This window comes from Bos indicus, chromosome 10 (assembly GCF_029378745.1).
Source record: "Bos indicus isolate NIAB-ARS_2022 breed Sahiwal x Tharparkar chromosome 10, NIAB-ARS_B.indTharparkar_mat_pri_1.0, whole genome shotgun sequence".
Taxonomy (NCBI): domain Eukaryota; kingdom Metazoa; phylum Chordata; class Mammalia; order Artiodactyla; family Bovidae; genus Bos; species Bos indicus.
Genome location: NC_091769.1, coordinates 62,847,406 through 62,870,395, shown reverse-complemented (window position 1 = coordinate 62,870,395; position 22,990 = coordinate 62,847,406). Strand labels below are relative to the sequence as shown.

General features: G+C 39.3%; 1 protein-coding gene across 1 annotated transcript in view; it reads left to right on the top strand.

The window, feature by feature from the left end:
• Positions 1-9,642: 9,642 nt before the first annotated feature.
• The window catches only part of SEMA6D (semaphorin 6D), a 397,430-nt gene continuing 384,082 nt past the window's right edge, over positions 9,643-22,990 (top strand). Inside the window, exon 1 of the mRNA XM_070797603.1 lies at positions 9,643-9,715. The gene's annotated coding sequence lies outside the window, so the exon portion shown is untranslated. The remainder of the gene's footprint in view (positions 9,716-22,990) is intronic.

The following is a 22,990-nucleotide window of genomic DNA, read 5'->3' as shown; positions in this document are numbered from 1 at the left end:
AAAAAGCCTCTTGATGAAAGTGAAAGAGGAGAGGGAAAAAGTTGGCTTAAAGCTCAACATTCAGAAAACTAAGATCATGGCACCCAGTCTCATCACTTCATGGCAAATAGATAGGGATACAGTGGAAACAGTGTCAGACTTTATTTTTCTGGGCTCCAAAATCACTGCAGATGGTGATTGCAGCCATTAAATTAAAAGACACTTACTCCTTGGAAGGAAAGTTATGACCAATCTGGACAGCATATTAAAAAGCAGAGACTTTACTTTGCCAACAAAGGTCCATATAGTCAAAGCTATGGTTTTTCCAGTGTTCATGTGTGGATGTGAGAGTTGGACTATAAAGAAAGCTGAGTGCCGAAGAATTGATGCTTTTGAACTGTGGTGTTGGAGAATACTCTTGAGAGTCCCTTGGACTGCAAGGAGATCCAACCAGTCCCTCTTAAAGGAGACCAGTTCTAGGTGTTCATTGGAAGGACTGATGCTGAAGCTGAAACTCCAATACTTTAGCCATCTAATGCGAAGAACTGACTCATTTGAAAAGACCCTGATGCTGGGAAAGATTGAGAGCAGGAGGAGAAGGGGACGACAGAGGATGAGATGGTTGGATGGCATCACCGACTTGATGAACATGGGTTTGGGTGGACTCTGGGAGTTGGTGATGGACAGGGAGGCCTGGCGTGCTGTGGTTCATGAGGTTGCAAAGAGTCGGACATGACTGAGCGACTGAACTGAACTGAACTGAATCTAATTTGAAGAACTCCATGTGGCTTGTATATTGGAGGGCATGGTTGTAGAGTTAGAGCTGGATGAGGATTTTATTTAAGGTTCTTCTGGTATATGCCTCATCTATAATTCATTCTTAGTTACATTCTGCATCTTATACTTGGTCAAAGTCTTAAAGTTACATCTGTTGAAAAACAGAGGTTTTTAAAAATGTGGCAATGTGACAATATCCTTCAAGTGGCACAGTACAGTTCCTTGTGAGTACAGAATAATAGCTCTTCAGAGGAGAAATTTGGGCTCTCAGAGCCACTCAGGAAGTTCTGTGACAGGGTTAGCAGTCTTCTCCACAGCCCTTGGGTTCACAGGGAATGTTCAGAGACTGAGTAAAATGTCTGTGTTGGGTGCACTCAGGTTCTCTGGAGTTTACAGGTGGGAAGAGACATCAGTCTCTCTTCATCTCCTTTCACTGGGCCCTTTGACATTGTGCACAACTGTCAATTTTCCATTTGTCTTATTTTACTGTCATTATTTGTTAATGTTCCATCCTGTCCCATCCTAGGTGACTTCACTGAGAGCCAGACTCTTTTTATTATGCAGCTTTATTTCCCTAGGACTTACCATTGCATGTGACAAAAGGAAGAGGGTCAATACATGTTTGGTAAATGAATAAATGCATATTGAATCAAGGACAGTGTTGATTCTGGGACCGCAAGAGGACTAACACGTCCATCACAGAAGAATGAATACAGAGGAAAACCAGCCTGCAGCAGTGCCATCCACTGGACAGGGAGACATGTGAGCACAGAATCCTGGCCTGTTTGCAGGACAGTCACAAAGAAAAACAATCATACCTTTTAGGCCAGTCCAGGCAGTTAGATTGGGTGAAGTTTCAGTCAAGTTAGCAGTACTATCTTGCCATCTACCTGAGCAAGTTTGTGTTTAATGAAGAGGAAGCTGCAAGATGTTTTAACAAAGCCTTTTTTCACAGTCCTCATGTTGGCTGGAGAGCTTGCCCAGCCTCCCAGAGTGCTTAAATGAACTTGACCCATAAATGTGCAGCTCTTCTTTTTTATGTAATCTTTGTCTGAGAATCTCTTGGAGAAAAACATGAAAGTGGTGAGAAAACCCCAGAAATGCATGTATACATGCACACACATACACATCCTAGGAGGAGGCAGTAACAAGTCAAATGCTTAAATGGAACATGAACAGGGATTCATGTCAGTTCAGTTTAACTCAGTTTAGTAAAAATTAAGTGAGTATCTACTTTATGGGGAGATACAAGAATAATTAAGACACAGTTTCTTCCTTTAAAGAATTCACAGATTTGTACAGGAAAAAAAAAGTGAACAGATAACTTGTGACAGATTGGGATGAATGCAGTAGTAGAGGTGTGCTGGGTCCTGTGGTGCCACATAGGAGGGGACCATTAGGTCTTCTTGACTTCGTCTTAAACAATGTGTAGAAATTCTTTAGCTGTACAATTTGGGGGTGTGGAGACTAGGAAGGGATGGAGAAGACCCTTCAGTTGGAAGCAAGAGCATCAGCAAAGGCACCGAGGTATGACCAAGCATATAGGGGATGCTTGGGGGAAAGGGGCCTGCATCTCCCAGTGGGGGCTACCTAATCATTTCATTAAAAGATTACTCTGCCTTTCCAGAGTTTCAGAGATGATGTTTACTATTATATATAGGATGCATTGACAAGAGGATAACGTCTAAATATAAAGGTCAGCTGGGAAGCTGGTATAACAATTTAAGGGTGAGAGGTTTAGGGTTCCAGTTAGAATTATAGTTGTGAAAATAAAGAGCAAAACTTTCCAAGGTATATTGTAGAGAAATGCTTCTCAATCTCCTGTCTGATAATTTCTGAGAAAGAAATCATAACTTTAATTTGTAGTAGTGACTTTATACCACACATGTGTTTCTAGAAAGGAATGTGGGGATATAATTTGGAAAGTCATTCTAGATAATTCTAGTATAGAAACCACATTTCAACCAACCATCAGGGATAATCCCTATTCTAGAGGCTGAAGATGTAAAAAAATAAATGGTACCATTGATTGCGTGTACAACGAGCAAAATTTTGGCAGCTATAATTTAGCTTGATATTCACAACTACCTCATAGAGTAAGAATTTATCCTCATTTTACCATGAGGGTACCTGAAATTCAGCTGGGTCTGAACCTTGCTGCAGTTCCCATTATTACCAAAGACCACGCCTGGATTTGAGCCAAGGACCATCTGATTGCAAAGCTCCAGATCTTTGCAGCTCTCTCTGGGAGCTTTAGTACTGTGACCTGAGAAAACCCTTGCATCATAATAGAGGAGCATCACTTACAGGAAAGAAGAAATTGGTAAAAGGGATAAAGGTGCCAGGCCAGTACTCGGATCTATTGCCTTCTGCGGTTAGCTTTGCTCCAGCATTATCACTGGAGTGTATCACCATATGATGAATCACGTGCTGGATTGCTAAAAGCATATGGGAGGGAAATGAAGGAAACAGCCGTTCTTTTTTTTTTTTTTTTCCAATCAACATGTGTTTATTAAGCAAATATACCTTGGGCACTTTGCTCCATATAAAAGATAAAAAGGTCTATTTATAGATGTTGCTTTTGCTCTTCAGAAATCCACGTTTTGTGTAGTCTAAACTTCGTAAATTACAATTATAGTGGAGAGTGCTAAAGTGGTCAAGTACAGATGAGTATCAAGTGTCATGAGAATACAGCAGAGGGGATGACCAGCTCCTTCCTAGCAGCTGAGAAATTCTTCCCACAGCTAGTTATGTGGCAGTTGTTTCTTAGAGAATGAGTTGGAAATGTGCCCAGTGGAGAAGTGAGAAAGGCTTTCCAGGAGGAGGGGACAGCAGAGTAAAGGTACAGTAAACGGAAAGTGTTTTAGGAGATGGAAGGAGCTCCATGTGGCAAGAGGTGAAAAGGCAGGCAGGATTTTAAAGAGATTTGTATTCTCTTCTAAGGAAAAGGATCCCATCCTTGAGTTGAGGGCAGGTAAGCAAGTGGAAGGGGGCAGGGAGATGGCAATAGCTTGGTGTTTCAGAAAAAAATTTCAAGAGCAAATGGGGAAGGATTTGATTGGAGATGGATAGTGCTAGGAGAACAGGATCAGAGCCTAAAGTTCCACGTCAGGCAGAGCCTGGTCCGTCCTAGCTTCCCAGCTTCTCCCCTAAACATTTCTTCTGAACATCAGGTAATTTTAATGGTCAAGTGTAAATGCAGAAGTGGTTTTGCCCTGCCCTTGGAGAATTCAAGGTAGAGGGCTGCACACCTGCCTGTAAAATGAATCAGTGCCTCCAGGCCTTCCCCACAGCAACAAAATTAGTCCTTGACACCTAGACATTCTTCCTTTGTTTTTTCTCTCATGTTGCCTGAAGGCTCTTCTTTTGACTTGCATAATTCCCTCATCTAGCAGGAGGCCTCATATAAACTCTGCCGCACTGCTAATATTTCATTGTCATTTTCGGCTCTATTACATCTTTCTTTCAATCATTCTTTAGAGCAGGAGATGTCATCTAGAGGGGTTGTGCGGCTTGCATAAATGAATTATGAATCCTCACGATTTCAAGTGGGTTACCAAGCCCCTTCCAAGCAGAACCAGGCATCTGGTAACTCCAAAGTGTGAAAAGGACATTATGCATATGTATGCAGAGACACATGCCCTACAGCGTTTCTGAAGTGTGTGCCACATTTTTACTTACACAGGCGCCATATGCAAGGGGATCTGAGAACCAACCACTCTTTGAAAGGGAAGTGTTTTCACATATCCTTTCCTTTCTCTCTTCCTGCTACAATTCCTCAGTCTATTTATTTTTTGAACCCATGAAGGGAGTGAGTAAAAGGGTTTTCTGAGTCTTCTTATCAAGTGTGAAGCTTTGCACATATGTAGGCTTGCGTGTGTGCTAAGTCGCTTTAGTCCTGTCCCACTCTTTGCGACCCCATGGACTGTAGCCTACCAGTCTCCTCTGTCCATGGAATTCTCCAGGCAAGAATACTGGAATGGATTGCCATTCCCTTCTCCAGGGGTTCTTTTCAACCCAGGGATCAAACAATTATCTCTTACATCTCCTGCATTTCTTTACCACTCAGTTCAGTTCAGTCACTCAGTCATGTCCGACTCTTTGCGACCCCATGGACTGCAGCATGCCAGGCCTCCCTGTCCATCACCGATTCCTGGAGTTTACTCAAACTCATGTCCATTGAGTCGGTGATGCCATGTTTACCACTAGCTCCACCTATATGTAGTCAGGTAACCACTAGTGAGAAAAGCAATAAAGCTAAGTCTACAAGAGCATAGCAAGGGAAACAAATGAGGTAGCTAGACTACTCTGAAGTAGATCGTTTTGTCTCAACCGCATGGTTTACAGAAAGTAATACTAAAGAATCTTGACTTCAGGTTTCCAATAACTTGAATTTTTTTTAATGTTTTCAAATGTGACACAGAGGCCACAGAATCTCAGACAAGCCAGGCACAGCAGGTTAATGAACCTGAACACTCAGGCAGTAAGGACCTCTCTGGAAGTTAGATTGCCTTATTTAGACTCATGGTCAGATTTTGGTTGAGATTCTGGGCTTTGACTTAAACATAGATTTGAATCCTAGCTCTGTTATTAACTTGCTCTATGACTCGATGGACGTGAGTCTCAGTGAACTCCGGGAGTTGGTGATGGACAGGGAGGCCTGGCGTGTTGTGATTCATGGGGTCGCAAAGAGTCGGACACGACTGAGCGACTGATCTGATCTGTAATGACCTTAGGCAAGTTATTTTGTCCTCTGTAATCCTTAGATTCCTCCTTTGTCTGAAGATGGTAATACCTGTGTCATGAAGTGGTTATGAAAATTCAGGGAGCAGATTTATACAATCTTTGCAATGTATGATGTGGCGTCCAGCAAGCCCTCAATGAGTACAACTTGTGTTGTTTTTACATGATTACACATCATCTTGATGTACTAATTATACGTTACTTCACTTAGCTTCAACTTCCTTATTTCTAAAGTTGGACTAATAATGACTGTCCTATTCACTTTATATAGTTTTTGTGGAAATTAAATAACAGTGCACGTAAAGATAGGTTGTAAAGTGAAAAATCCCAAATTTCCAGAAAGGCTGGTTATTATTATCATTATTTTAGATGTATTTAGTCTGTCATAGTCACAATAATATTTGAGAAAAGTCCACTTGAATTGCTAATCCACAGAAGAATAGCTGCATTCACCCATGGAGCCTAATGCCTGCCCCCGTTTTCTTGTAAAAAACTGCCCAACACCTCCTATGTGTAGAAAGTTGATAGTATTTGGAAATAAGGATTGGCAAATACTCTCCTCCCTTTAAAAGTGATATGCAAGGTGGAAACCTGCTTTTTTTTTTTTTTTTTTAATTTTACAACTAGTGAGCTGTTATCATTCCTGGAACTCAGAAATTGAACATGATTGCCAAAGCCCATCTGATTGATAAGCAGTCAGAAGCTCAGACACTTGCAGATTCTGGCAGTCTTCATGGCTTTCCTTCCAACAGTGATGGTTCTCATGCCTTTCTCCAGCCTCATTGCCATGTTGTAGGGGAGGGAGAATGGATCTCAGAAGTAAGCAGTAGATCTGGCCCTTGACCAAGCTGCTTATCACTTGGGCTGACTAATCCCCTTCCTTAGTAAATTTCAGTACTTTCACTTTTCAGCCCCTCCCCCACGTGGAAGTGGAGAGGGTGGGGAGGGCGTGGGGGACAAGAACTGTCTTTGGCATGGTCTGGCATCCTGGGACAGAGCTGAGATTAAAGCCACCTCTGTCAGCTACCACTTGCAGCTGTTTAACCTGCTTTAAATTATTCTCTCTGTGACTTGCTTACTGCATCTGTAAATGGGGATGGTGCTATATCTACTGAGCAATATATTTCTGAGAATTAGATGAAATAATGTACTTAAAATATCTTACAAAGAACATAGCACTGAACAAATGCTAAACAAAAATGTACTCTCCTGTTCTTTTCCCTTTGATTTGTAATGACTCATGAACATACTTGGCAACTTTGTCTTTCTAGACCACTCTTTCCTTGTGGATAAAAGGAACTCAATGGTTTATAATTCCTGTGTACTCATGAAGGTCTAGAATTTCTATAATTCAAGTGCTTTAAGAGAGGAATAAATGAGATTGTTCTGTACATTCTTAAGTAACTGGAATAAAGTCATATTGGGAGATTGAGAAGGGAAAATTTGATCTAGGTATTTTTGAATAGAGGCTTCCCTGATTTTTGAATAAGTAGGATTTTGATAAGCAAGTAGGAATTGACAGAATGAGGAAAGATATACAAAGTTTAATGTTTTATTAAGTTTAACAAAAGATATTTGGATAAATGGGTTCACACTGAAGTAATAGAGATTCTCTTAAGCTGTGTTTATAAATTTGAAAAAGGGCAACCCAAAGGAAGCATGAGCCCCTGTCTTGGGGAGGCGATGCCTGTCCCTGCTGCTTGGTAGACACAGGCAGGAGTGCAGCAGGCCTTCTAGGAGGCCTTAGTTCCTTCCTGGACAGTAATCTGCATGAAAGCAAGGACTTGGTCTCTTGTTGCCAGGCATGCTTGCCGACTGTTGAACTTCAGATGAGTAAATGAGTATCACCAATGTACCTAAAATATTAATGTCTGAGTGTGTAATAGGATCCAGGAGGAGAGACCTTAGTGATCTTTTTATAATAGCAATTTTCCTGGAACACTTTCTGAAGATACCCCAGAGCACTTTTGAAAATGCTGATTATTTTTTGTAGACAGCTTTTTCTTGCCTGTTGTACAGCTGTGAGTGTGAGAGCCTAATTCTCTGGAGACCTGAGCATATGTACTCTCCCTGAGAAAATCTGCAAGAAAACCCCCAAGGACATTCTGTACCCCTCTCCCAGCCAAGACAGGGAAAGCCTGCCTGAAATGCTTCCTCAGCCAATGAGTAAAGTGTGATCTGAGAATAGAGCTTCACAAACATTGTATGTGTTAGAATGAAGAGCGAATTGATGTATGAGTCAGAAATTCTTGGTGCATCCTTGATCTTCACCATAAGTATAATATGAAAATCTCACTGGGCTTCATTTTCTCCCCCACAAGTAAGGAGATTAAGCCAATGGACAAGGCAAGATATCTTCCAGTCTGATCCTCCTAGTTTTATGTGTATTTCCTAGATTTGTTAACCTGGAAGAACAGATTTCTCTAGTTCAGCTTTCTCATTTCACAGATGAGAAAACTAAGGTGTGCAGAGGGGAGGTCATTTGCTGAAGGTCACAAAACCAGTTAGAAGCTGAGCTAAGATTAGAACCAACAGCTTTAGACTGCCAACCCAAAGGTTCTTCACCTTTTATGTGTCAGTTCAGTCGCTCAGTCGTGTCCCACTCTTTGCAACCCCATGAATTGCAGCACGCCAGGCCTCCCTGTCCATCACCAACTCTCGGAGTTCACTCAAACTCACGTCCATCGAGTCAGTGATGCCATCCAGCCATCTCATCCTCTGTCATTCCCTTCTCCTCCTGCCCTCAATCCCTCCCAGCATCAGAGTCTTTTCCAATGAGACAACTCTTCGCATGAGGTGGCCAAAGTACTGGAGTTTCAACTTTAGCATCATTCCTTCCAAAGAACACCCAGGACTGATCTCCCTTAGAATGGACTGGTTATGTGTCAGAGTTCACCTTAAAAAATCCCATGAAAGCTGTGGACTTCTGGGAGTGGGAGATGGGATGAGGGCAAACACTTTACACACAAAACACATAAAATTTGCAAACTATTTAAGGGAAGGGGGTTCTTGGATTTCAGGTCAAAAGCCTTTATGCTATACTTTATTACTCAAAGTAGATGTTGAAATCAGATGTTAAAAAGAAACATAATTATATGTGTTAGAAAGCATGCCTTTGACTTTTTTGGTTTAATAACTTCATTTGTGCATAAAGCAGCTCAACACAACTGGAAAAAGTTTGGGTTTATATCTGCCCTCCAAACAAGCCTTACTCACTTGCTTTTTTGATGGCTGTTTCTGATTTCCAAAAAGCCAGTTCCCCCTTTTAAATATCACAGCCTTGTTTCTTTTACATATACTTCTGCTAAATTCAGTGCTTGACTTATGTCAGCTGTAGCCAAATAACACAAGAAGGGGGTTGGCTAAAACAGAAAAGATTTTTTCAATAAGTGGGTCTGAAGGTGACCTTTACTAATTAGTTCTTTTTTCAGCTATTTTTCACCCTCTTGTCTTCAGGTTTTGGATTCTCAGGTCTTCCAGAGAAATGACTTGAGAAAGGAGAGAAATATCCTCTATGGTTCTGTACAGCTGCATCTGGGTTCAGAGCCCTCTGTTCCAGTTGTGTAGTCAGATCCGTCCATTCCAGGCTTGAAAGCTTCTATTCTGAGGGCCATCGAGAGAACTTGGAAGCTTCCCTTGAGTAGGCCTATAGGGTGTCTTTGGGGTCTTAAACTCACTCTGACGTGACACGCAGTCGAAGTCCAGGTGCTCTGTCCTCTCTGATGCTTGGCCTATAGAATGCCCGCAGACTTTCTAGTCATGTAAGCACACGCTTCATTAAGATTGGATGGGTTCTTTTTTTTTTCCCCACAGAGACCGTGCCCCTATTGCAGTTTATTAAAACTACCCATGCAGTGTGCCATTATTCTTCCTGCTTGTATCCATGAATGGCCAGGCCTCAATAGGAATATCCAGGTGGAGATCAATAATCAGTCTCTTAGTTAGGGTAGGAAAAAAGAAAGAGAAGAAAAAAGATCTATTGGTGCACTGCATTCAGCTGTGTTGAAGAGGTCTTATCATTAAAGCAGCAGCAGGTGTTCATAAACCAAGCTTGCTGGGAGTGTTGTACATGCAGGATTAAAATAATTGTCCATCAGTCTCTGTCTCATAAATGTTTTCCTTTGACTTTTGGCAGGAACTCCAACCTGAGCATATGCCAGTTGACATGGGAACACTGAGGCCAACAGTTTAAGGATTTTCACATTTGCTTGCACTGGTAAGATTTAAAGATATAATAATGAAGGACATTAAATGTTACTGGGTCCTGGCTGTTTGCACTAGGTATGACATTAAACTTGTTTAGGTGTTAAGTTTTTTTGACCCAGATAGGTCTCTATTCAGTTACTTTACAAAATCACAGTAAAAACAGGAGAAATATATAATCCGTGAATTTGAGCATAGTATCATTGGTATTGGTGAAAATATGGAAACTAAGTAATATCAGATTTTTTTTTAACTTCTGTACAATTGGACCAAGTGGGATAAACAATTTCCCTTTTGAACAATGAAATTGTCTATTCTAAAGAGATCTGATTCTCAGAGCACAAAGGGATACAGTGTTTAAGATGAATGTGGAGAAAGAAAAGGGCTTTCCAGGTGGTGCTAGTGGTAAAGAACCTGCCAGTCTCTGCAGGAGATGTCAGAGACCCTGGTTCAATCCCTAGGTTGGGAAGATCCGCTGGAGAAGGAAATGGCTACCCACTCCAGTATGCTTGTCTAGAGAATCCCATGGTGGGCTACAGTTCATGGGGTCACAAAGAGTCAGACACAACTGAGCAACTTAGCACGCATGCATAGAGAAAGAAAGGGAAAGTAATCCTGTTTTCAATACATCAGTGGACAGTCATGCCTTTAATATGGATGCAGAGACTGGATTTTTAAAAGAACCAAATCTGTAGTCAATTATAGGATTGCTGGAAAATGAGAACTGCGTGATGCCGATGGTGTGGTGTTCACTAGGTGCTTATTGGTATCAAAGGCACAACCGTATGATGTTTCTTTAAAAGGGAGGCATAATGGTGAAGATATTGGCAGATGGATAGCAAATTGTGTTACTGGAAGATAGTTTTGAAAAGAGGAGTCTAAGATCTGAGACCAAGATATAATATTGATTTAAGTAATAATTAAGCATTCTATCTTTTATGGAAGAGAACAGAGTCTCTGGACATATTTTCAATATAAAGTAAAAAATACACCATGATGTGGCTAACTGAAGTTAAGACAATATAGGCCTAGGTAGATTCTTTGGATCCTGACTTGTTGAATTGAATGGGTTAAATTCAGTAATAATACTCATTCCATTACCATCTTCAAGTTGAGTCAGGTCTTCATGGGATGAGACTGCACTCAGCACCCTTATCTCTCTGAGGGGTACCATTCTAGCATATTTTCCACAAATATTCAGGTCTCCATTTTCATGTGACTTTGTAGCAGGTCTATGGTACACTGAACAATGTTTGACTTATAACCAACTTATTTTCCATTTTTTAGTACTAGATACCTTAAATCTGTGAATTTTCAAAGGATGTATTTTGCTAATTCAGCACTCATGTTTAGTCTTCTAAGTGTCTTCCTCCCAAATTGCCCTGTTGCTTTATTCAGTTATATTATTACAGCAACTTTTAGTTTAACAGCTTGTATTCGCATAATCTATTTATGGAACAATGGAAGAATGATTGTGAAATAGCATGGAAGATGCATTACTTAAACGGATACCTGAAACTGACGATACAGCTTCACACGTTTATACATATAAAAGTAAATGATTGTACCATTATGGTTTCTTTTATCTGAATAACACATTCCTCTTAAAAATTAAATTGCTTTGCACTTGAATTTAGTGCTTTATTTCATGATTTAGATGTACTTTCTAGAAACTGCTGCCAAACCCGAATTCCCATACATAAGTCATGGTTTCTCATATACACATGGAATTCAAGATAACATCTTAGTTAGAGAGTCATTAAATCTCCGATATCAGAAAGGCCAGAGTTAGAACAGGGCTCTTTAAAGTCCTCAAAGCTAAGCAATTTGAGAAAAGAAAGAAAAAAAAAAAAAGTAAGAGAAACATGCATGTGATTGGTCTTAGTGAAACAATAAACTCAATGCAAGTGGTACTTGTAATTACTCACGTCTGGACCACAGAAGTCATCCTTTCATCTGAGTTCTGTATATCAGATTGTGCTTCTTGTTATCAAGAGTGAATTGCTACCAGAGAAACCCAATAGATTGTGTTAAACTGATCTGTTTCATTTTGGTTATGGGAAGGTTTTCTTGAAGCTAACCTTGAAGCAGATGATACTGAATCCTGTGCCACTTCTGTAATACGAGGATGCTTTGTTGACCAGATAGCCTTGTTTGAGAAAACATCCACTGACACAGAGTGGCATGGTAGAAAGAACCATGATTTAGTAATCAGTGGACACCATAGCTGATTTAGCACTTTTTTTCTTTTGCCTCTGAGATCTTAAATAGTCACTTAACTGTTGAGTCTTAATTTTTAATCTGTAAAATGAGGTTAATAGTCACTGTACTTACTCCTCTGTAGATTTATCCAAAGAAAGGATATTAAATAGGAAAATTGAGAAACTAAGAATCACTGCACAGAATTTTACATTGCTTTTAATAGAAAGTTGATTCCTTATTAATAGCACTTTCTGATTTGAAAGTTATATATAAAAAAAGCATCTTCATGGATTTTCATAGGTGTCTTTACATTGAACAAAGGCTAACAGTAGCTCTAATCTGCTTGCTTTTCTTATTAAATTATGATAACTGCAAGAGTTCATTGAATAACTTGTGTCTGCCTTGTGTCTGAACCTGTCTCTGGTGTTTATGCTGCACTGATATTAAATTTCAGTGTCCTAGAATCACTCCAAAAGGAGAGCATGGGAGAGAATGGAAGAAATGCTTACAATATAATCCCTGTCAGCAAGATGGGGAGGAAAGAGTCTCTGGGGTTGATCCTTGAGGTGAATCAGCCTTTCTTAGACCTCTTTCCCTCTAATTCTTTTCAGATGTATACTTTTTACTTATCTCTGCTTATCTTCCTCCCCTTATCTTCCTCTCTCCACCCCCTCCAGTCTCCTTTCTCCTCTCCTTCACACCTCAGAAAGTCCTTTACTTGTTTACAATCCAGGTTTTTTTTTTTTTTTTTTAAGCTATTGACCCACAGCCCTCTGCTTCCATAAATCCTGCTTTAAGTGTTTGATCTCTAAGACAAATATACCCCTATAGCCCTGAGTTTACTCTTTGACTCTGTTTCATTACAAACGCTGTAGACAATCAATATGAACTGAGGGGGGAATGTCTTGGGTCAAAAAACATAATTTGCTTGAACACACCATCATCTTTGCCCCTGAAAAGAACTGTTGATCACGTGTCCTTTAAGGATAAAGCTATCATTATTGGAAAATGTTACCTATATAATAAACAGGAAATTCCAACAATTTACACGTTATAGAAAATCTTCCAGAGCTCCCAGTTCATGTACTAATGTTAAAAGCAATCAAGGACTATGAATAATGGATGACGTTAAACATAGTGGTCCAAATTTTTTATCCAGACTGCTAGAAAAGAGCGTTAACATAATGGATGTGGGTCAGAGAAATTGGCTGACATATGAAATACTAACCAAGAGTATCATCCCTTTAGTTTTTTTTTTTAATGGATAAAATTTGAACACCATCCAAAGTTCACCATTATGGAGATGTTTACCTATGTGTGCTACCATTTTCTTTTCTGATTCCAAGACCCCCCCAGCTACATGGAAGCATCATCTGTACCTTCTCTGATGATTAAATACACCCTCATTCATATGAATTTATTCTCTAAAGAAAACAAAAATAGCAGTCTCTTTAAGTCTGAGTACAGTCCATTCCATCCTCACGTTAGAACTTAGCTTCAACTTTCTTTGGGTCGCAAAATGCTGTGACTAATCTGAGAAAGTAACTAAAGAGAATTGAGATAGGAATGAAGTTAAGTATAGGAAAAGTTATCTCAAGATCCACTATGCAGATTTCCATGTGTTTATAACTAACCCAGTTAGCCTGAAAATTAGTTTTTATTCATCACAGTAGACCATACTACTTGGAGAAGGCAATGGCACCCCACTCCAGTACTCTTGCCTGGAAAATCCCATGGACGGAGGAGCCTGGTAGGCTGCAGTCCATGGGGTTGCAAAGAGTCAGACACGACTTAGTGACTTCACTTTCACTTTTCAGTTTCATGCATTGGAGAAGGAAATGGCAACCCACTCCAGTGTTGTTGCCTGGAGAATCCCAGGGACAGGGGAGCCTGGAGGGCTGCCATCTATGGGGTCGCACAGAGTTGGACACGACTGACGCGACTTAGCAGCAGCAGTAGCAGCAGCAGCAGACCACCCTACTAACAACTCAGTGAACTAATTTTCTTGAGATGTGACTAAACTGGATACTGTTATTTCCAGTGTACTCAACTAAAAGGTAATTTCTCTTTTCAATCATTTATCTCTGCTTCTCCCCAGAGTCAAAATGGAGTTGAGATATAATCAGCAAATAGGTTTCCTTAGGTCCCTTCCCAGTAATGAGTTCATGAAACAATGTAAATTGGTAGAAATTCAAGTACAGTCTCTAAACTCTCAGCTGCTTTCCTTAGCATTTCGCTGAAGCTCCAGAAAATAGCAAATATTTTCTATTCCAGTCACCCACTAAACTTTGCAGCTGGTCAAAATAACCCATAAGTAACAATAGGAACCAGACAACCACCATATATACAATGGTCCCATCTATCACTCAGACATTCTTGGTGTAATAAAGTCAAAAGTGAATTTTCTCCTTTTATTTTCAAGGTTTGCATCTGACATAGTGTCGTTAGAGCACTGACTTATGGAAAATTGGGGTAGATTGAGAGCCTTTGATAAAAAGCGGTCTTTGTATCACTGAAAGATTCTAATGAATTGAGGGAGAAGGGGAGAAATAGTTTTTAATGCTATGTTTTCTGATGTCCTATCGAGCATCTGCAAAAATTCTAATTGACTATCTAAAGATACATTATAAAAATATGTTGTAAATCACAAATAGGATCCTGAAAAATATTTTAAAAGCTTAAGTATATAAATTTTGAGGGGAGTGTAGAGTGCAAGGAGAGATGAGAAACATTGTAAGCATATTATGATTGCATCTTCATATCAAGCAAGAAGACACACTCTGACATCCCATGTTTTGGTCATGTACATCAGCTTTTAGATTCTATGTACTTATATGCTCTGTGGGGGAGGGGAGGGGAAGTAAGGGGGAAGGAAAAGGAAGAGGGGAAGTGTCTTAGCATGTAGACAGTAGATATCATCAAAAGTGAAACATCCATAGATTACCTGTATGGGCAAGATCTACAAAATACCTCTTTCCTCAAGGAGTGACAATTACTGCTAAGATTAAATATGATACTTTTAGAATTGTTCAAGGATTTACTTTAACTCTGAGTGGGTTTTGTATTGCTCGATGAGCTGTATTGGTATATGGTCAAGACACCATTATCAGATCAGATCAGTCGCTCAGTCGTGTCCGACTCTGCAACCCCATGAATCACAGCACGCCAGGCCTCCCTGTCCATCACCAACTCCCGGAGTTCACTGAGACTCATGTCCATCGAGTCAGTGATGCCATCCAGCCATCTCATCCTCTGTCGTCCCCTTCTCTTCCTGCCCACAATCCCTCCCAGCATCAGAGTCTTTTCCAATGAGTCAACTCTTCGCATGAGGTGGCCAAAGTACTGGAGTTTCAGCTTCAGCATCATTCCTTCCAAAGCAATCCCAGGGCTGATCTCCTTCAGAATGGACTGGTTGGATCTCCCTGCAGTCCAAGGGATTCTCAAGAGTCTTCTCCAACACCACAGTTCAAAAGCATCAATTCTTCGGCACTCAGCTTTATTCACAGTCCAACTCTCACATCCATACATGACCATGGGAAAAACCATAGCCTTGACTAGACGGACCTTTGTTGGCAAAGTAATGTCTCTGCTTTTGAATATGCTATCTAGGTTGGTCATAACTTTCCTTCCAAGGAGTAAGTGTCTTTTAATTTCATGGCTGCAGTCACCATCTGCAGTGATTTTGGAGCCCCCCAAAAATAAAGTCAGCCACTGTTTCCACTGTTTCCCCATCTATTTCCCATGAAGTGATGGGACCGGATGCCATGATCTTTGTTTTCTGAATGTTGAGCTTTAAGCCAACTTTTTCACTCTCCACTTTCACTTTCATCAAGAGGCTTTTGAGTTCCTCTTCACTTTCTGCCATAAGGGTGGTGTCATCTGCATATCTGAGGTTATTGATATTTCTCCTGGCAGCTTGATTCCAGCTTGTGTTTCTTCCAGTCCATCGTTTCTAATGATGTACTCTGCATATAAGTTAAATAAGCAGGGTGACAATATACAGCCTTGACAAACTCCTTTTCCTATTTGGAACCAGTCTGTGGTTCCATGTCCAGTTCTAACTGTTGCTTCCTGACCTGCATACAAATTTCTTAAGAGGCAGATCAGGTGGTCTGGTATTCCCATCTCTTTCAGAATTTTCCACAGTTTATTGTGATCCACACATTCAAAGGCTTTGGCATAGTCAATAAAGCAGAAATAGATGCTTTTCTGGAACTCTCTTGCTTTTTCCATGATCCAGCGGATGTTGGCAATTTGATCTCTGGTTCCTCTTCCTTTTCTAAAACCAGCTTGAACATCAGGAAGTTCACATACTGCTGAAGCCTGGCTTGGAGAATTTTGAGCATTACCTTACTAGCGTGTGAGATGAGTGCAATTGTGCGGTAGTTTGAGCATTCTTTAGCATTGCCTTTCTTTGGGATTGGAATGAAAACTGACCTTTTCCAGTCCTGTGGCCACTGCTGAGTTTAACTACTACTATATCCTAGGATCCCACTGAAATCCTGATTTCATAAACAGGAGATCTCATAGTAAAAATAGACATCTCCAAATGTTAATTTTCCAGGTGAAAAAATATAACTTTCTGTTTTCTGTTTCCCTAGTCATTCATTTATCCATTTATTTGTTGACTTATTAATTGAGCAAATACTTATTGATCACCAAATAGGTATTTACTGGGCATTGTTTTGTGTACTGGGAATACTCAAGTGAACCCAGCAGATAAAATTCCTTGTCTTCATGGGTCACTTTCTAGTAGAGGAGATAGGCAAGATAGAAATCTAAAAGATACAGCTTTTATATACTTTATACTCCCATGTGTACTTTATAAATAGATGAGTGCTAAAGAGAATGAGTGAAATAGAGAAGGAGGTATGAAATGTCACAAAAGGTTTTGGTAGGTGTCTGAATTGTAAGCAGACAGATGTAGTAACATTTTTTTAATGTAGACTTTTTTATTGTATGTTGTTCAGTTACTAAGTCATGTCTAATTCTTTGTGATCCCATGCATAATATTTATTGAAGACCTTCCTTAAGGTAGCCATGCACAGATTAGTTTTTTTAACTTTTTATTTTATATTGAAGTATAGCCGATTAGCAAATGTGATAATTTCAGGTGGACAGCAAAGGGACTCAGACATACATATAGATGTATCCATTCTTCCCCAAACTCCCCTCCCCTCCAGGCTGCCATATAACATTGAACAGAGTTCCCTGTGCTATACAGTAGGATGTTGTTGATTATCCATTTTAAATATAGCAGCGTGTTCTATGTAGACTTTTTGAAATAAGACTTGAAGGAGATGAAATAGCAAACCATGCTGATATCTGGGGGAAGAGTTTTCTAGGCAGTGAGAACAGTAAATGCAGAGGCTCTGAGACAAGAGAGTACCTGGCATATTTGAAAAACAGCAAGGAGGCCACTGAGGTTGGATCAGCATGAAAGAGGGAGAGGTAATGGGAGATGACATCAGAGCAACAATGTGGAGGAATCGTTCTTGCTGCCAAGTTGAGAGTGGACTGCAGAGATGATACGTGGGGTCAGCAGGGAAGGCAAAGGTGGGGAGATCATTTAGGAGCATGCTGCAGTAATTCCAGTAACAGAGAAGAGTATCAGGTATTGAGCCTCAGTGGAGAGGCTCGCCTTGACTTAAGAGCAGGGAGAACACATCCATGCTAAAAGAAGAGAGGTGGGTAGGTGGGCAGATGTGATAATGAGAGCCTGTGCAAGTTCTTTTTTGATTATCTACCAGCTAACAGGCACAGCAGGAGTGTAAGCACTGAGTGATTGCTTGAGTGACTTTTGTGAGGGCTATGATTTCATCAGGAAAGTTCACTAAAGCAAAGAGGGAGCCAAGATGTAACTATAATGATGGAACTTGGAACTTGAGCTGGAAAGGAGGCAAGAGAGGATATATCATTGGGAGAGATATCTCAGGGACACTGAAAGTGTGGATTTTAGGTCCTGGGGGGTTGTAGAATTGTAGAATTTGGAATGAGGGAGTGAGGAAAAGATCCTGATATTGCAAATAGGGAAAGATTGAAGGCAGGAGGAGAAGAAGACAACAGGGGATAAGATGGGTGGATGGCATCACCAATTCAATGGACATGAGTTTGAGCCAACTCCAGGAGATGGTGAAGGACAGGGAAGCCTGGCAGGCTGCAGTCCATGGGGTTGCAAAAAGTTGGATGTGACTGAGTGGCTGAACAACAACAAAGGAGTGAACAAGAAAGATGAGAGGCCATGATCAAGGAAAGGAATATTTGAAATTAAGGTTTTGCAAGGGCAGCAGTTATTGGTAGCAATTAAGTGAAGGGTATGACTGTAGAAGTGAGTGGTTTAGGAAGAATGGCTAATGAAATCTTTGGAAGAGAGGAAGTCAGGAAGTGAGAGCACAGGTTAATGAAAGGACCATCTCATTGGATACAAAAATGATTAAAAATCGAATAGGAGTAGTATTAGGGAGAGTGATCATTATCCAGACACTAAGATTTCACTAAGCAAGTGTTGAGTACAAGATTCAAGGGTGATGAGACAGACCTTTTGAAGAACATGAAGACCTTTCCTGAGGTTCCCACCTGACTGTTGCTAAGGAAGCAGTTGTCCTTCATAGAGTGGTACGACTCAGAGAAAACACACAGATACTCTATTAACTTGAGCCAAGTAGTGGTCTTCAGTGAGGTGGTCTTATGTGCAATGGGCTAGTTCCCTCTGAATTCATCATTGTAGAACCCAGATGTTCATTCATCTTTAATCAGAAGACCTCCTTAATTCCCTTTATCAGAAGAATATTTTAGTATTTGGCCCGTCAGATTCAAGCTTAACTGTGGAACTTATTGCGTTTTCATGGCGTTCTTTTGTGGTCTTTGCTCCAACTTTTTCCCACATGCCTATTTATAACCCTTTCTTGTTGCATGCATGCTAAGTTGCTTCAATTTTGTCAGATCCTGCGACCCTATGGACTGTAGCCAGCCAGGCTCCTCTCTCCATGGCATTCTCCAGGCAAGAATACAGGAGTGGGTTGTCGTGCCCTTCTCTAGAGGTTCTTCCTGACCCAAGGATCAAACTCACATCTCTGGCATCTCCTGCATTGGCAGGCAAATTCTTTACCACTAGCACTACTCGGGAAGCCCAAACCCTTTTTCACGTCCCCATTTTTCCACCTTGTTTCATTCCTTCATGCAGTGAATGAAGTACAGCATTCTCTCGTTCTGTACATCTTCTAAAATACTGGTCACCTACCAGTTCTGCTCATCCTTGGTACTCTGCATTCTGAGCCTGGTGAAGGTATGTGCTTTGCAAGTTCTAGTGACCTTCTATTCATCCTGACCTTCTGTCTTTGCAAAACTGACTTGAGAACTGCATCTGAATCATAAATGACTCAACTTTTTCCATCTAAGGCACTTCTAAAATCAACATTGTTTTGGGAAGGATGGTAATAGTCATACAGTATTTGGAGTGACTATAGTTATTCAGCCACTCTATAGGACTAAAATGCAAGTTGTAATTAAATCTAAAGCCTTAGGCTTAGTCTCTTTGAAAAGCAAAGCTGTTTTAGATTTGTGGTTTTAGGAGTGGCTATTTGGTTCTCTGTAAAATAAAATATATACATATGAAATAGATATAAATAGAATGGAATCACAATTAGTGACACACACCATCAGTACCATTGGGATTATTACAAATTATAAAATTGTTATTTCTCTTCTTTTCCTACAATGTAGAGATATTGCAAGGATTTTAAAGAGTAATATTTTTGTCCTTTTTATGGGAAGCAAATGCTGTGAGTCAGTGAAGAACACATGATTTAGATGAATGAACTTTTCTTAACAGTTAAAATCATTCATTATTCATTCACACCCGTACTGTTAGTTATTTCTCATGTCCCACTCCAAGATTCAATCTTCTTGTTATTCTCCTCAATCTCCCTTAATATGGTTCCCACCACCTGCAGTTTCTGAGGCAGTCTGATAAAGGGAAGAACATAGGTTGTGGCATCAAAGGGCTGGTATTTGAATTCTGACTTTGTAACTTATCAGCTATACAATGTCAAGGAAGTTACAAGAGTGCTACTATCCTCTGCTTTCTTATTACAGGGTTACCATGTTAATAGTTGTAATGTATTTGGAAGTGCTAGGCATCTCACATAATCAGTAGGTGCTCAACACATATGCATTGATGATGCTTTATCATTTGCTCCTTGATTTTGGACTCAGATGCTTGGTTTGTTTTCCTGTTTTATGTTTTTCTGGCCCCCTCAAGTGTTTACACCTTTTTCTGCTTAAGCATTTTTTTTTGTCTTTGTTTCCTGCTTGACTAGTGAATTTGTACCATGTTAGATTAGCTATATTGTTGCAAAGGGAGATGTTAAAGAGTCTCTCTTTTAGGTAAGGAGGATCTGAAGGAAAGGTACTAATAACATGTATGACAAAATTAAATATTTATGAAGAAGAAGGAAAGATGACATAATGAGAATCTGAGTGTCAGCTGATGGTTTAAAATTTTCATAAACCCAAAGTCTAGCAATTCACACTACCACAGGGTGAAAATTTGGCAAATAACATTGACTATTTTTTTTAGAATCTGTCAATCAATTCAATTAAATAATTTTCTATTGTTTTCCTATAGCTATAAATAGATCATTTAAGACATAATTTTATTTCTTAATATGTCTTCCTCAGCACATAGGCACAGCATAGAATTAAGAAGACTAAGAATGTTTGAGAACTAAGAAGACAGAAATTAATCAACCAACAGCTAGAACTTAGTACTATAGTGTTTTGATTCTTCCTTTTTTATCAGTATTTTGATTCTTCCTTTTTTTTTTTTAGACAATGAAAACAAAAGGGCAGGTGATTTGAAATTAACACTTTGCTATCTGGACTTTTTTTTTTTTTAGTTTCGCTACATATTGTTAGATTCTTTAATCATGTATTATTCAATTAAAAACCAAACCAAGTAATCATCATCCTTAAGTGATGAAATACATGAAATGAAACTCTAAACAGAAGAGACAATTGAAACAGATTAGTTTCCAAGCTCAGTTTTCTTGATTGATACTGTCTTTTCAAAACAATTGGGTATTTCATGTTGTTAAAATAACAGGGAGAAAAGAATATATTCTGCCTGACTGTGTCTCTTTGGTCATCTTTTCACACTCTATTAGAGGCTTTATCTGACTTTTGTATTCCAACTTTATTGTATTTTTCCGGTGCTAGAAGAAACTTCAATGAGGACATGATAAATGGCCATATTAAATTGGGTCCCTTGCCCCTTTTTAATTAAATTCATTTAAATTTAATTTTGTAATTTTACTTCAGTAAACCATCTGACTCCAGATGTTGGATGCACTTTTTCTTATTTCTGTTCCCACATAATTGTACCTGTAAAAGATTTATAGCTGCAGGAGACATTTTGGAACCTTTTAGAGCATTTTTGGCATATGTTTCATGGATGACTGGTAACATGAGCAATTAACATCCTAAAATGTTGTTCTGCTCCCCAGAATATTTTTAATAGGATAAGTTACTTTTATTAGCTTGAACTTTAAACAAATAATCATCTTAAAGGAAACATTATCATCAAAATAACTCAGTTGAAACGGAAGGCCAGCTCTCAAAGGAAATTGGTAAGAGTGGGGAGAAAAGACCCTCAGGCTAAAGGAGCCTTTAACAAAGACATAAATAAGAGGTGAGGATTGGCCTTTTGCTAAAACAAGAGCTATGAATTCCTGTTCCTTCTGACTGACTCTGAGTCACTGTAACGGGTATGTTGTACTGCATATATTATAGAATGATGGGTCACACCTCTGTCCTTGGGGAAAATGTAATCCTGGCTTTCAGTGATAGAAAACAGAGAACCACTCAGGCATCATCTACGTTGAAGGAGACCAAAGATGGAGGTTCTCATAAGTATTTTTATATGTTTAAGGAACGTATAGTTGCCATGAGGCCTAGAACTCAGACTTACTCCATTGATAAATGATCTTTACCACCAGCTCCTCTCAGGTATTCTTAAAACAACAAAAAAGGTCACTCATAGCTAGGCTTTCTTGTTATAAGAATTATTTGAATGTTTATGCTCATTCTGAATCTGCCTTCTTGCTTTCTTAGTCAAAACAGATCTAATACCATACTTGATAGCTCACCTGGGACCTTGTCTAATGAAATTTCTAGTCTTCATCAAAGAAACATAGATGACTACAATCTAACCCTTAGATGACAACTAAAGAAAAACAACAACTACAAATCCACAGGATAAAGGAATCAATTTCTTCCCTCAAGTGAAAAATTATACTTCATTTTTTTATATACGTCATTGTGTCTTGATGTGTATGAAATACTCACACTGCAATAAACAAACTAGAGTATGGATTTTTGCCCAAACTTAAGGGATTTAGTGACCAAATTATCATTCTGTTCTTTTACAGTCTTGTTTTGCCAGGACAAGTATTTGTGCATTGAGGATGGGAGTTCTCTAAAAACGATGGTGTTTGACATTACTCATTACTGTTTCCAATTTCTCATGTTGCTTTGACTACCAAATAAGACTATTTAAAAATAATACCAATCACTGGGAGCAGGAAAAAGGTGTTTGTCCATAACTGACCAACAAGAAACTCACAGTCTACCTAGTTTCTATAATAATATAACAAAACAAGCTCACAAAATGATTGCTTTCATACTTTTACAACTTTACTAAATTTTAAATGGAAAATCAGTAAAGGCCTAGAGAGCAACCAGTGTCTGAAGCAGCAAATGGCACATGGCACATAGAGTATTATGAAACTGTAAGTTACTCAATACATTTGTTTAGAAAGTAACTAAACTAAATAGGAAAGTGCACTTAACAGATACAGTGTGTAGTGACTATTTACCAGTAGCTCTGATTCCTGCTGGGAATTAAAAATATGTGTCTGCCATGGAACTATAAAGAGAAGAATTTGGAATACATATGAAATGTTAAAATACTGCATACATTCTAAGTAATAAAAAAAGTAATTCATTTTGAAAATTTTAAAATGCATTATGCTTTCAGTTACTTCTGGAGATCATGCATGATGAAATCAAACAACTTTTAATGGAATAC